This window comes from Pezoporus occidentalis, unplaced genomic scaffold (assembly GCF_034315485.1).
Source record: "Pezoporus occidentalis ecotype Australia unplaced genomic scaffold, CSIRO_AGI_Poc_V1 ctg31, whole genome shotgun sequence".
In the NCBI taxonomy this organism is placed as follows: Eukaryota; Metazoa; Chordata; class Aves; order Psittaciformes; family Psittacidae; genus Pezoporus; species Pezoporus occidentalis.
Window position 1 is genome coordinate 4146293 of NW_026915052.1, and position 12014 is coordinate 4158306.

The following is a 12014-nucleotide window of genomic DNA, read 5'->3' on the forward strand; positions in this document are numbered from 1 at the left end:
CAGGGATGTTGTCCGAGAAGCTAGGGACCAGGTTAGGAAAGCTAAGGCCCAGTTAGAATTAAACTTAGCTAGAGGTATTAAAGATAACAGGAAGGGATTCTACAGGTATGTAGCAAATAAAAAACAGAGTAGGGAGAATGTAGGCCCCCTCAGGAAGCTCTCAGGAGAACTGGCTACACAGGATTTGGAGAAGGCTGAGGTTCTGAATGACTTCTTTGCCTCAGTCTTCACTGTCAAAGACTCTGACCAAACCACCCAAGTCTTGGAAGGCAGACACAGGGACTGTGAGAATGAAGACCTTGAGCCCACTGTAGGAGAGGAACTGGTTTGAGACCATCTTAAAAATCTGAACGTGCACAAGTCCATGGGACCTGATGAGATCCATCTGCGGGTCCTGAAGGAGCTGGTGAATGAAGTTGCTAAGCCACTGGCCATCATATTTGAAAAACCATGGCAGTCAGGTGAAGTTCCTGATGACTGGAAAAAGGGAAATATAACCCCCATTTTCAAGAAGGGGAAAATGGATGACCCGGGGAATTACAGAGCAGTCAGTCTCACCTCTGTGCCTGGCAAAATCTTGGAGCACATTCTCCTGGAAGGCATGCTAAGGCACATGAAAAACAACAAGGTGCTTGGTGACAGCCAGCATGGCTTCACTAAGGGGAAATCCTGCCTGACCAATTTGGTGGCCTTCTATGATGGGGCTACAGAACTGATGGACAGGGGTAGAGCTGTTGATGTCATCTACCTGGACTTGTGCAAAGCATTTGACACTGTCCAACATGACATCCTTGTCTCTAAATTGGAGAGACATCGATTTGATGGATGGACCACTCGGTGGATAAAGAACTGGCTGGATGGCCGCACACAAAGAGTTGTGGTCAATGGCTCAATGTCCGGCTGGAGACCAGTAACGAGTGGTGTCCCTCAGGGATCGGTGTTGGGACCGGTCTTGTTCAATATCTTTGTCACTGACATGGACAGTGGGATTGAGTGCACCCTCAGCAAGTTTGCCAATGACACCAAGCTGTGTGGTACGGTTGATACGCTGGAGGGAAGGAATGCCATCCAGAGGGACCTTGACACACTCGTGAGGTGGGCTGATGCCAACCTTATGAATTTTAACCAAGCCAAGTGCAAGGTCCTACACCTGGGTCAGAGCAATCCCAGGCACAGCTACAGGTTGGGCAGAGAAGAGATTCAGAGCAGCCCTGCAGAGAAGGACTTGGGGGTGTTGGTTGATGAGAAAATGAACATGAGCCGGCTTCAGTGTGCGCTCACAGCCCAGAAAGCCAACCGTATCCTGGGCTGCATCAAAAGGAGCATGACCAGCAGGTTGAAGGAGGTGATCCTGCCCCTCTACTCTGCTCTTGTGAGACCTCACCTGGAGCATTGTGTGCAGTTCTGGTGTCCTCAACATAAAAAGGACATGGAACTGTTGGAACAAGTCCAGAGGAGGACCACAAGGATGCTCAGGGGACTGGAGCACCTCCTGTATGAAGACAGGCTGAGAAAGTTGGGGCTGTTCAGCCTGGAGAAGAGAAGGCTGCGTGGAGACCTCATAGCAGCCTTCCAGTATCAGAAGGGGGGCTATAGGGATGCTGGAGAGGGACTCTTCATTAGAGACTGTAGTGACAGGACAAGGGGTAACGGGTTGAAACTTAAGCAGGGGAAGTTTAGATTGGATATAAGAAGGAAATTCTTTCCTGTTAGGGTGGTGAGGCACTGGAATAGGTTGCCCAGGGAGGTTGTGAATGCTCCATCCCTGGCAGTTGGACAAGGCCTTGGGTGAAACAGTTTAGTGTAAGGTGTCCCTGCCCATGGCAGGGGGGTTGGAACTTGGTGATCTTAAGGTCCTTTCCAACCCTAAATATTCTATGATTCTATAGTCATTTGAGGACTTCCCTCAGGTGAAGTCTGCCACCACTGCTGTTCATCTCCTGTTCTTCCAGCACCTCTACTGGCATCTGTAGCCAGATGCACAACGGAGTCTGTGTGCGAAATGGAGAGTCAACCTCAAATAGCAGTTCCTTCTCCAGCATGGTCAGCCACAGCCCACCACTTGCAGAAGGACCTAGTTATAACATTTTCCTTCTGCTCTTTCCCCACACCCCCCCTTACTGCATGCCTGAGGCCTCCCAAAGAGCAAATCTGAGCATTTAAATCACTTTCCTGGATGCAAAGTTGCCTGCATCTTTCTCTGGAGGGCCTCCCTTGAACCCATGGGCTTGCACTGCTGTAAGCCAGCAGCAATCAGAGGTCAAGCCCCATATGGGGCACCGCAGGAGAGGATGACTGTCACATGAGCGGTGTCCCCAAACATGTGCACTCCTTCCCACTCACAACTGGGTCATTTCCCCATCTCAACTGACTGTTTTTACCATTAATTAACTGCAGAAAAGCATCCAAGTGTTCTACTTGGTTGCCATCTATGTGTCTTTTCTGCAGACACCCTTCCTGTCTCCCACGTGTCCCTCATATTGATTTTCCAACTTAAAAGAAAGCTTCTCCCACCGGAATCTACAGCTGTGACCCCGTCTCCATAATTCCAGCTTTAGCTTCAAGCCCTGTTTGCTTGAAACCAAGTGAACAACATCCAGGGTTATAAAAAGGAAGCAGGAAAGCCATTGTCATGGGTGTAATGGCCTCTCCCAACAGGATGTCCCTCCAGACTGCAGCTAGGACATCCCTGGTGTAAGGCAAGGCAGCAGCCTCACCAGCGTGTCCCCATCTGTGGTTCTTATGAAACAAAACTGAAAAACCTTGGGGACGACAAGGAGGTTTCCTGCACCCTGAGATAGAAAGCTCAAACATAACATGGGGATGGAGAAAGGACAGGTATGTGATATGCTTGGGCAGACATATGTAAAAGCCTTAGGAAATCTCGCAGATCTGTCTCTTTTTGCAGCAGATTCAAGTGGATTTGTATCAAGCAGACACAAAACTGTTGGGTGAGCCTTGCAGAAGAACAAGGCAGATGAACCCATTCTGCACTGTGGCTCCATGCCCAGGAAGGGCTCCTCACCGGGGCAGGAATGGGCAGGCTGCCTCCAGCCAGAAGACCTATGGAGTCTTCTGGTATGCAGCAGGCATGGACCTTGTGTCACGGGCAGCCCTTGGATGTTCCCAAATAACCTGGAAGACACCCACAGAGCCTGGCCCCTCCCTCTGGGTGGCACTGGAAAGGCAGGTGCCTTTCTCACCTTTCTCATGGCGATGCACAAGGGAATCCCTTACACAAGCCCAGCTCAGCAAGGAGAATTGGCACCTCACAAACCAACTGGTGTCCTGGGAGGGGTGAGCAAGGAGGCACAGAGGAGATGCAGTTGCTGTAGCCCCCTGAGATTTCCAAAAGACATTTGATAAGGTGTTGTCAAAGGCTGTGAGAGAAGCTGTGAAGCAATAGAATGAGAGAGAAGCTCTCACAGTCATGGGTAACAGAGTAAAGATGGGAAATAAGGAGTTATTTTCATACTAGCAGGGTGTCCTTCCATCAGGGTTGTGCAGGGCTCTCCACAGGACCCTGGGCAGGGGTGGACAGGCAAGTGACAGCTTTTGCAGATGATGCCAAATGACTCATGACAGTAAAGGTGACCTTATGATACTGAGCAAGCAGGTGTTCAAGTAGCAGAGGAGAGATATGCAAAAGGATGCAAAATCATTGTTTTACATTCAAAACAGGGGAGCCAAATGAGACCCTGGGCAGATAGCTCTGTGGAAACGTTACCTAATGTGAGGAAGGGAGAAGAAATCTCGAATTCAAAGTGAGGAGTTAACAAGAAGGAAAAAAATGAACAGATGAGGAGTGAGAAATCATGCCATGACAAAAACTCATGACAGCCCCAGCTCAAGGTTCTGGGCACAGTCTGGGGTCCTTCATCTTAAAGAGGTGCTAGCAGAGGAGCAGAAGGTTCAGGAAAGGCACGGGGTTAGCAGAGACATGGCAGAGCTTCTGGCTGAGCAGGACAGGACTCTTCAGGTGGAAACAGGACAACTGAGAATGAGGGTCTGCAGAATATTGGAGGACTAAAGAGGGTGGAAAGAGGAAAATTGCTTCTTCCTACACAAGAGGAATCAGATGAAGGTGGTAAAACCACAACCCAAACCCAGAAAACTGAAGGTTTTTTCACACAGGTGTAATTAGACTGCAGCAGCTCCTGCTGCAGGATGCTGTGGCTGCTAAAAGCTAAGCTGCAGGCAGAAAGCAGACAGTGGGGGGTGGAGAGGAAGCAACTGTGACAAAACAGCACTGCAGGCTTTTAAATACAGGCACTGCCCTGGCTCAGGGAATGTGTAAGCTGCAAACTGTTAGTGCCTGGGACAATATATGGGGGCGGATCATACTTCTCCCGTCCCTTCTGTTTTCCCCAGGCATCTACTCAGGCCACTGCCATGGAGAGGACACTGAGCTGGAGAGATTTTTGGCTTGACCCATGTCATTTGAGGCTTGTGGATTGTGACATTTGGCTCCAAACCCTCTGAATTTTGTTTTCATTTGAATAATTTTGATGTGGTGCCCAGAGGTTCAGGAGAAGCAGTGAGTATCTCTGTGAAAGGCCAACCTCAGACTCTGCCAAACCTCATTCACACTCATTTTTGATCCCAAAGGCAGTATGGGAAGTCAGATTGGTAAATCAGTCTTCTCATAGTGCTCCCCCCAAAACAGCTCCTGTGTGCTTTCTTTTTGTCACCCAGCAAAACAAAAAAAACAAAAAAACCCAAAACAAAGATGGAACTATGTTAGCTGTAGAAAATGTCTTTACAAGAGGGACATCACTTATAAATTTAAATCAATTTTAGCTCACCAAAAACTCCCAAATTCTTTCCCTGTGGAGTTCTGGTTTCATGGAAGCATGGGGGTCTGCCTCATGTCTCTGCATGCAACTAGGACATGTGTTTATGCTCCAGTCACATCAACAAGAACAAACATCTTGAGCAAAAATCACTTCTTGGGTCAATGCCTTGGGAAAGCAGGGCCTTGTGGGAAATTCCACTGTTCCCACAGGCTCTTGGGAGGCCTTGCTTCCCGGGAAGCAATACAAAAACGTAGGTCCTCAATGCCAACAGGCTACAGACTGGGAAGGACCATCCAGTGGCACAAGGAAATTCCTGTCCTTCCACTCTGCTCTTATCTGATCCCTGGCAGGAACTTTGTCCCATCTGGTCCCATCCCAGCATGGTGTGTGGTGAAGAAAACAGACTGCTGACTTTGAGGAGATGCAAACCCCTCTAGTCTGCTCTCAATTATGCTTTCCTTCTCTTTGTTTACCCTTTCTCTTAGTACACTAGGTCAATGTTCAAAAATGACAGACAGATAAGAGTGCTCTTCACTCCTGGTCTTCACTCCATCAATCTCCTTGTTATACCATGCTTTGGACCAAACTCTTCAGGCAAAGTCCACAAAGCTTTCAACTCCTCTTTCTTTTCAGGTGGCTGAGAAGCGATGGTTCATTAAAAATGAGCACTCAGACAAGCTGTAAATAAGCCTGGTCTGGCCACAGGGCTGACAGGATGACAGCTCTGCTCAAAGGGGACTCTGGGAACCTTCAGTCCAACCTCCTGACCAAATCAGGGACACTGCCAGCACTAGCTCAGGTCATCCCTCGGTTTTGCCTAACAGAGTCTCAAAAAACCTTTAAGTCGAGAGTCCACTATCCCTCTGGACTGCATCACCTCCTAGGGAAGAATTATTTCCCTGATCTTGAACCTGAACTTTTCAAACCACAGCCTGTACCCATTTCCTCTTGGTATATCACCTCCTGCTAATGAGAACACCTTGACTCTGTCTCCCTTGTAACCACCCTTCCTGTAGCTTGCTATCAAATTGTCCTTTATCTTCTTCTTTACCTCTGTACATCAGCCACACTGTCTAGACCCATTTGCTGGACCTTTTCATTGACGACACATCCATTACTGGGGCAATTCTATCCTGCATGTGTTTTCAGATGTGGAGGACTTCAGTGGAGATCCTTCTGGCCAACAGCCATCTTTCCAAAACTAGTAGCTGCTAGAGGACAGGCGGCTGTCCCCAGCACCACTAACACTGGCTCCCAGCACAGCCCTGGGGGAGATGCTGGAGGCATCAGCCCAGGCTGGAGGACACCTCATTGGTGTGGCTGTGCTGTCTTGCCTACACTGGCAGAGCCCAACAGCTCCAGGAGCTCCAGCCCACACTGACAGCCATCAGAGAGGTACCCAGCTGCATCCTATCTGACGCAAAAGGGGAATTTCATCAATGCAGAAGTTATATGAGCTCATCATTGTGCAAAACACTTCAGGCTAACATAAGCATCTTTGTATTCATGAAAATGGAAATCAGATGGTGTCTAAATGAGCCTAGAATGCTGTTCCCTTGGGGCAGTGCTCTGTCATTTCCCCAGGGAGAGGGGAGCTGCTCTTCTTGAAAGACACAGCTTTTCCAACAAATGATTCAGGGCATGCTCTGGCTTTGTTACAGCTGCAGCAACTATAGCTGTTTGTTACAGTTACAGCAGCTACAGCCCTGCTTTGACACAGTCATTAAAGCATGCAGAAATAAAAGCTTGTGTCATGCCTGGCAGCCCTGAGCATTTCCAAAAGCTTGAGGAGATGTGATTTCCCAGAATGTCTGCTTTTCCTTGCATCCTTCCAGCCATGCCAGCCATTAAATACAATCCCAGCCCTCTGCTGGGATAGAGAACGAAAGTCCCAAACACACTCCTTACCTCCAGGGGCTTTGGCAGCTGAGCCTCTGCTGAAGATCAGGACACTCACAAGCCAGACCCCACTTTGTGTTTGCCTGCACATCCTTGCAGCAGGACAGGACAGACAAACCCCCTGCACCTTCCTACATGTGGGACACGCATGACAAAATGTGGCAGGGCACCTAGCAGCAGTGCTGCAGCATAGAGTGGAAACAGAGGCACAGTGTTGCTGTCTGACAGCTCTTCCCAGGGCCGTGTGCTGAGGTCTCCTGGGGCACCCTGCAGCCTTTTCAGCTGAAGCTCAGTGGCAGAAGTGATTTTTCTGGAGGTCATGCACTCAGGGCAGTTCCTGTTCCCAAAACAGCTCTGTGGAGCCCCAGAGGCTGGAAGCATTTGAGGCACCTGGGTGCATGAGGCAGCCTCTGGGCAACCTTGCTTCTCAAATCTTTTATATCCACATATTCCCCTGGCTGCTGTTTCAGAGAGACCCCCTTTCCCTTCCAGGGCCCTCCACTCTGCTCTCCCCGTCTCCCCTGGCTTCCAGCGTGACTCTACCTAGACGTACCTGTGTACTGCCCTACTTTGACCCAGGGGTGCCTGTTGTGAGCCTGAGCCTCCATGGAAGCCTTGGGAAGTGCTCCTCACTCCTGTACTGAGTATACAGGGCCCAGCACTGCTTTCTTGATCCCTTTCTTCATGGAGAGATGAAGGTAGGCATCAGGGATGGGGAGACGAGAGAGAAAACAATTCTCAGGACAGGAGGAGCTGGGACAATCAAGTCACTGGGGGTAGGTTGCAGCAGACATAAATTTGACAGGAGAGACCCCAGGGCAGGTCAGCCAAGGAGAAAGTGGAACTCAGAGGGGGCAGGCAGCTCCTCGGGAAATAACATCAAAGGCATGAAGAAATGTCCAAGTGCAGAAGGAGGATGTGCAGCACTATGGGAGTTCAGCTGAATCATAAATTCCTTAATCCCCTGAAATTTAAGAAGGAATTACAGAAAGAAAACAAGTTATTCAGACTGCAGAAGACTCATGTAAAACTGTGGCACAAGCATCTGGGGAGCAACTGGAAAGCTGAAGCATAGATGCTGGTACCAAGGGATGAGAATCACAACTGCAAATGCTCATATGTGCAGCAGCTCCATCAGCAGCTTTGGCTTATGCTGTCCCTGTCACCCCTATCACCACTGCCACCTCCCCAGCCCCACACAGCTGCACTAGCACCAGCAGCGGGGGACACACTGCTTATGCCAACACTGCTGCCAAAAAAAAAATAAATGAAATAAGTTAATGCTAACAAACAGTACCTCCAACTGCAGGCTGAATAAACGGGAGTGTGCCAGAGGTGGCTTCCATCCACCCAGCTGTCCCAGTGCAGCATGTTTGGAAAACTGGTCAAAGCAATCTCTCAGCCATCCACAGTGATGGCCAAGAGTGAGGTGGCTCCCTGGGCAGGAGCAAGCAGTGCTGACCTTAAAAGAGGGAAGGAATCATAGATTCATAGAATAGTTAGAGTTAGAATAAATCCTGGGATTATTTCTTAATAAAGTATTGGTAAAATTAAAGAGTTTTAAAGCATGAGAAGGATACCAAGGCAATACAACAAGATTGTTCTAATCAAATTTGTTCTGCATAAATCTTTTCTCTTTCCCTCCATGACAGGAGCACCTCTTCCCTGAAAGCAGAGCAGCTGCAGATGTTGGGACTCTTCACTAAGGTTGCTGACACCATCATCATTCATGTAAATAAGTGCGGCAGGAACTGTGGTCACTGCCAGTGTCAAGTGCTGCCCCTGACAGTGTCAGCAGGCATAAGGCAGGGGAGCAGGAGGGGTGTCACTGCTAGCCATGGCTTGGTGCAAGTCTGGGGAGTGCTACAGATCTCTGGGCATACAGCACTTGGGCTGGGGATCTCCTCTTACAATGCTTCTGGGATCAGCCATGAAACTGGATGGAGATCCATGATCAGAGCAAAACTCCATAAGGTGTTGAGTGTGAGTCCATGGGACTAGTCTAAGCCAGGTTTATTCATGGTTTGGATGCTGAAATGCAGAGGATGTTCACGAGAGATCCAGGGACTGCAAGTGTGGTGGCGGGGGGGGACAGGATGTGATCTTGGAGTTATCTAGAAAAAAAATAGATAGGATGCCATTCAACCAGGACAAGAAGAGCACACAGCAAGGACACCGAACTGAACAACTGCACAAATACAGGGAGGAAACTGCCTGCCCAGTCATGAGTCTGCAAAAAACCGAACACTCTGGAGTAATGAAGGGCCACGAACAGGTTGTGTCAACACTGTGAATACTTTCTAGCTGTGACTTGCAAATAGGAGTGGCACCTGGGAAACATGGAGAGAAACTCCCCTCTCCAGCTGCCATCCTCGGAACTCAGTTACTGTACAGCGTCAGCTTTTGGCATTCCAAAGTCCAAAACACTAGAGAGAGAATGACTGATAGTCCAGAAACGTGGCGTCTGAGCAAGGACTGAAGGAACCAGCATAGCTTAATTTAGGAAAGACTGCGGCTACGCAAGATGTTGGCCCTCAAACAAGTTAAGGGAATACAAGGCAAGGCATGGCTGTCATCAGGGAAATTCAGCTCCATGCTGGCTTTGATACCAAGCCCTGGTTGTGTGATGGCAAATTTTCCCCCATCACTATCTGGAAACCACTCACTCGCTCAAGGATTCCTCGTACGTTGTGAATGAACAAACTTTGCTGCCAACTCCACGCTCCTTCTGGACCTTAGCTGCCCTAAGGTGTACCGGGAGCCTTCTCTTCTCCAGGCTGAAGAAGCCCAGCTCTCTCAGCCCCGTCTCCACAGCAGAGGTGCTCCAGCCCTCTGAGCATCTTCGTGGCTTCCTCTGGACTCGCTCCAACAGGTCCTTCTTCTGTTGCGGACCCCAGAGCTAAATGCAGTACTGCAGTAGGAGGTCTCACAAGAGCAGAGCAGAGGGGGAGAACCCCCTACCTCGACCTGCTGGACCCGCTGCCGGTGATGCGGCCCAGCACGCGGTTGGTTTCAGGACTGCGAGCTCACACTGCTGGGTTCCCGCAGGTTTTACCCCCATCTAGTGGCAGCTCCCAGCTTGATACGGGTGCCTCAGCGGCGGTGAAAAGGCATTCCAAGGGGGACCCAAGGCAGCTTGGCTACAGGCTGGGGCAATCAGACCTCCTCGGTTTGGGGAGCGAGGTGACTACACATAGGGCTGTGTCTGGAGTCTGCCCTGAGAGCTGACCACAACGAGCAGCCCCTCTGTCAGGGCAGCGCTGGCACAGGGCTAAGGGGTAAAACCAGACCCTATTGACAGGGAAGGTTGCAGCATTCCAAGCCCAGGGTCACACCTTAGCAGAGGGTCTTTACAATTCCCTTCATGCTGCTGCTCCAGAAGAGAACTGTCAGAGCCCACACCCGTGTGTCCTGTCAGCCAGCTCAGGGCCAAATCCCAAGCACCTGGACAACCTGTGAAAGAAGATTCATAATGAAAGGGTCATGAAACATGCTTACAGCAAGACCCCCCATCCACAAGCACATGGGGTATTGGCTGAGTGGGCCCCAGCAGGCATCAGTGCACATGCAAGGGATGCAAACTGCTGACGGGTGGGGGCACACCAGGAGATGTCCGTCCACCCCACAAGTGCCTGAGCTGTCTCCCAGTATAGTTACATATAGACAGGTCACAGTATAATATAGGAGAGGGGTCGGCGCTTTCCCATCCCCTACCCTGAACAGGCCCAAGCTGCAGACAAGTGCTGCAGCTGTGGCTGCGTGCTGCCCATTGCAGCCTGTGCTTTAGCCTTGTGCCCAGGCACCCAGGACAGGTGGCAGCCCCCAGCCTCCCCAGTTCCACCAGCAGACCAGCCCCACCAGCAGACCAGTGCCAAGCCAGGCCCTGGCTTCCCTGCCCAAACAGCCCTGCCTGGAGCTGCAGTGGGGAGACCGGTGGGTGAAAGGAGCAGCTCAGACCTGGGGCGACAAGAGTGCCCTTGGTGGCCACAGCCCAGAGCTGCAAGCACAGGCGGGTGCTGTCACCTACACCAGGGCATTTCTGGTGTGTAGTCACCCATGAAGCAAGGGCGAGGCTGCTAACATATGTCGCAGAATCACACTATCCAGCCTTGTGCAATGCCAATGATGCTCTATACATGGGTACTTCGCATCAGGCAGAGTGCAGCCTGTGCACAGAACTGCTTTTCCCCTTCCACAAGCTTTTAACAAAGAACTCATGTTTAGAGGCTATCCCAGCTCCTTTGTGGGCTGCAAAACCAGCTCAGCATGGGCTCATCCTTCACCTTGCAGATCCAGCTCTCCCTCCCAGGTTTTGTTCTGCTGGATGAGACCCTGGCAGACAGGAGCAAAATGGGCTATTGGATCACATGGCAGCATCAGCAGGAGCTGCAGCTTGTGGCTGGGAATGGAGATTCAGATCTTTCCCAGTACTGGGCAGTTGGAGTGTAATAAAATGATATCATTTGGCATAGCACAAGCCCATTTTGTTAGGCACAAAAGATCAGTGTGGAGAAGTTTGGAGGGTATAAACCAGTGAAGGAAAAGATCTGACACTCATCAGTGAAGCAAGATTTGTTCTATTTTTTTTTTTCCAATCCTTCTGCAAGGATATGGTACAACAAAATACTCCAAACAGTCTGCTCTTGCAAAAGCTCTTGCAAATGCTTTGTCCCAGCCCTGAACACAGGGGTTTTCCCAACAGTTCTTTTAAACCAGGCCATTTATTTTAACTGCTTGCAGACTGGCACCCCTTTTAGAACAGCCCATCTGGGCAGTATGTAATGGCCCCACACAGGCTGCATGAGGCAGACACAGGCTGTCACAGAAGTGGAGCCAACTCCAAGAGCCAATATGATGGAGGTAGTGGGAAGAGACCTGGGGGTGAGGGTAGGAACTCATCTTCTGCTGTCAATATGGTCTTAGGTCAGACTGCCAACTAAAACCTTCTCCTAAAGCCCTTCACTGCTGCAGGAAACCTGACTGCTGTGGAGAGGGAAGAAATCAGTTCCTTGGGGTCTAGCCCTGCAGTGCTGCCTCCGGACCTCTCCTCCTTACACCCACAAGCTCGTTTTATAAAGCACAAGACATATCCTGACGATTCTGCTCACCACTTTCTTTCACAATATACTCACAAAACCACTAGTTATTCTGCTGGCAGAAATACCTACATGTGCTGTGCACCCTACTTTACACCAGAATTATCAACTTTCTGTTTTCCTGCTAGTCTCACACCCCAGAAAGGGGACACTCACAGCCCACACCATTGCTGTCCCACACAGGCATATACCCCGGTAATGCCCCATAACAATAATACAAACA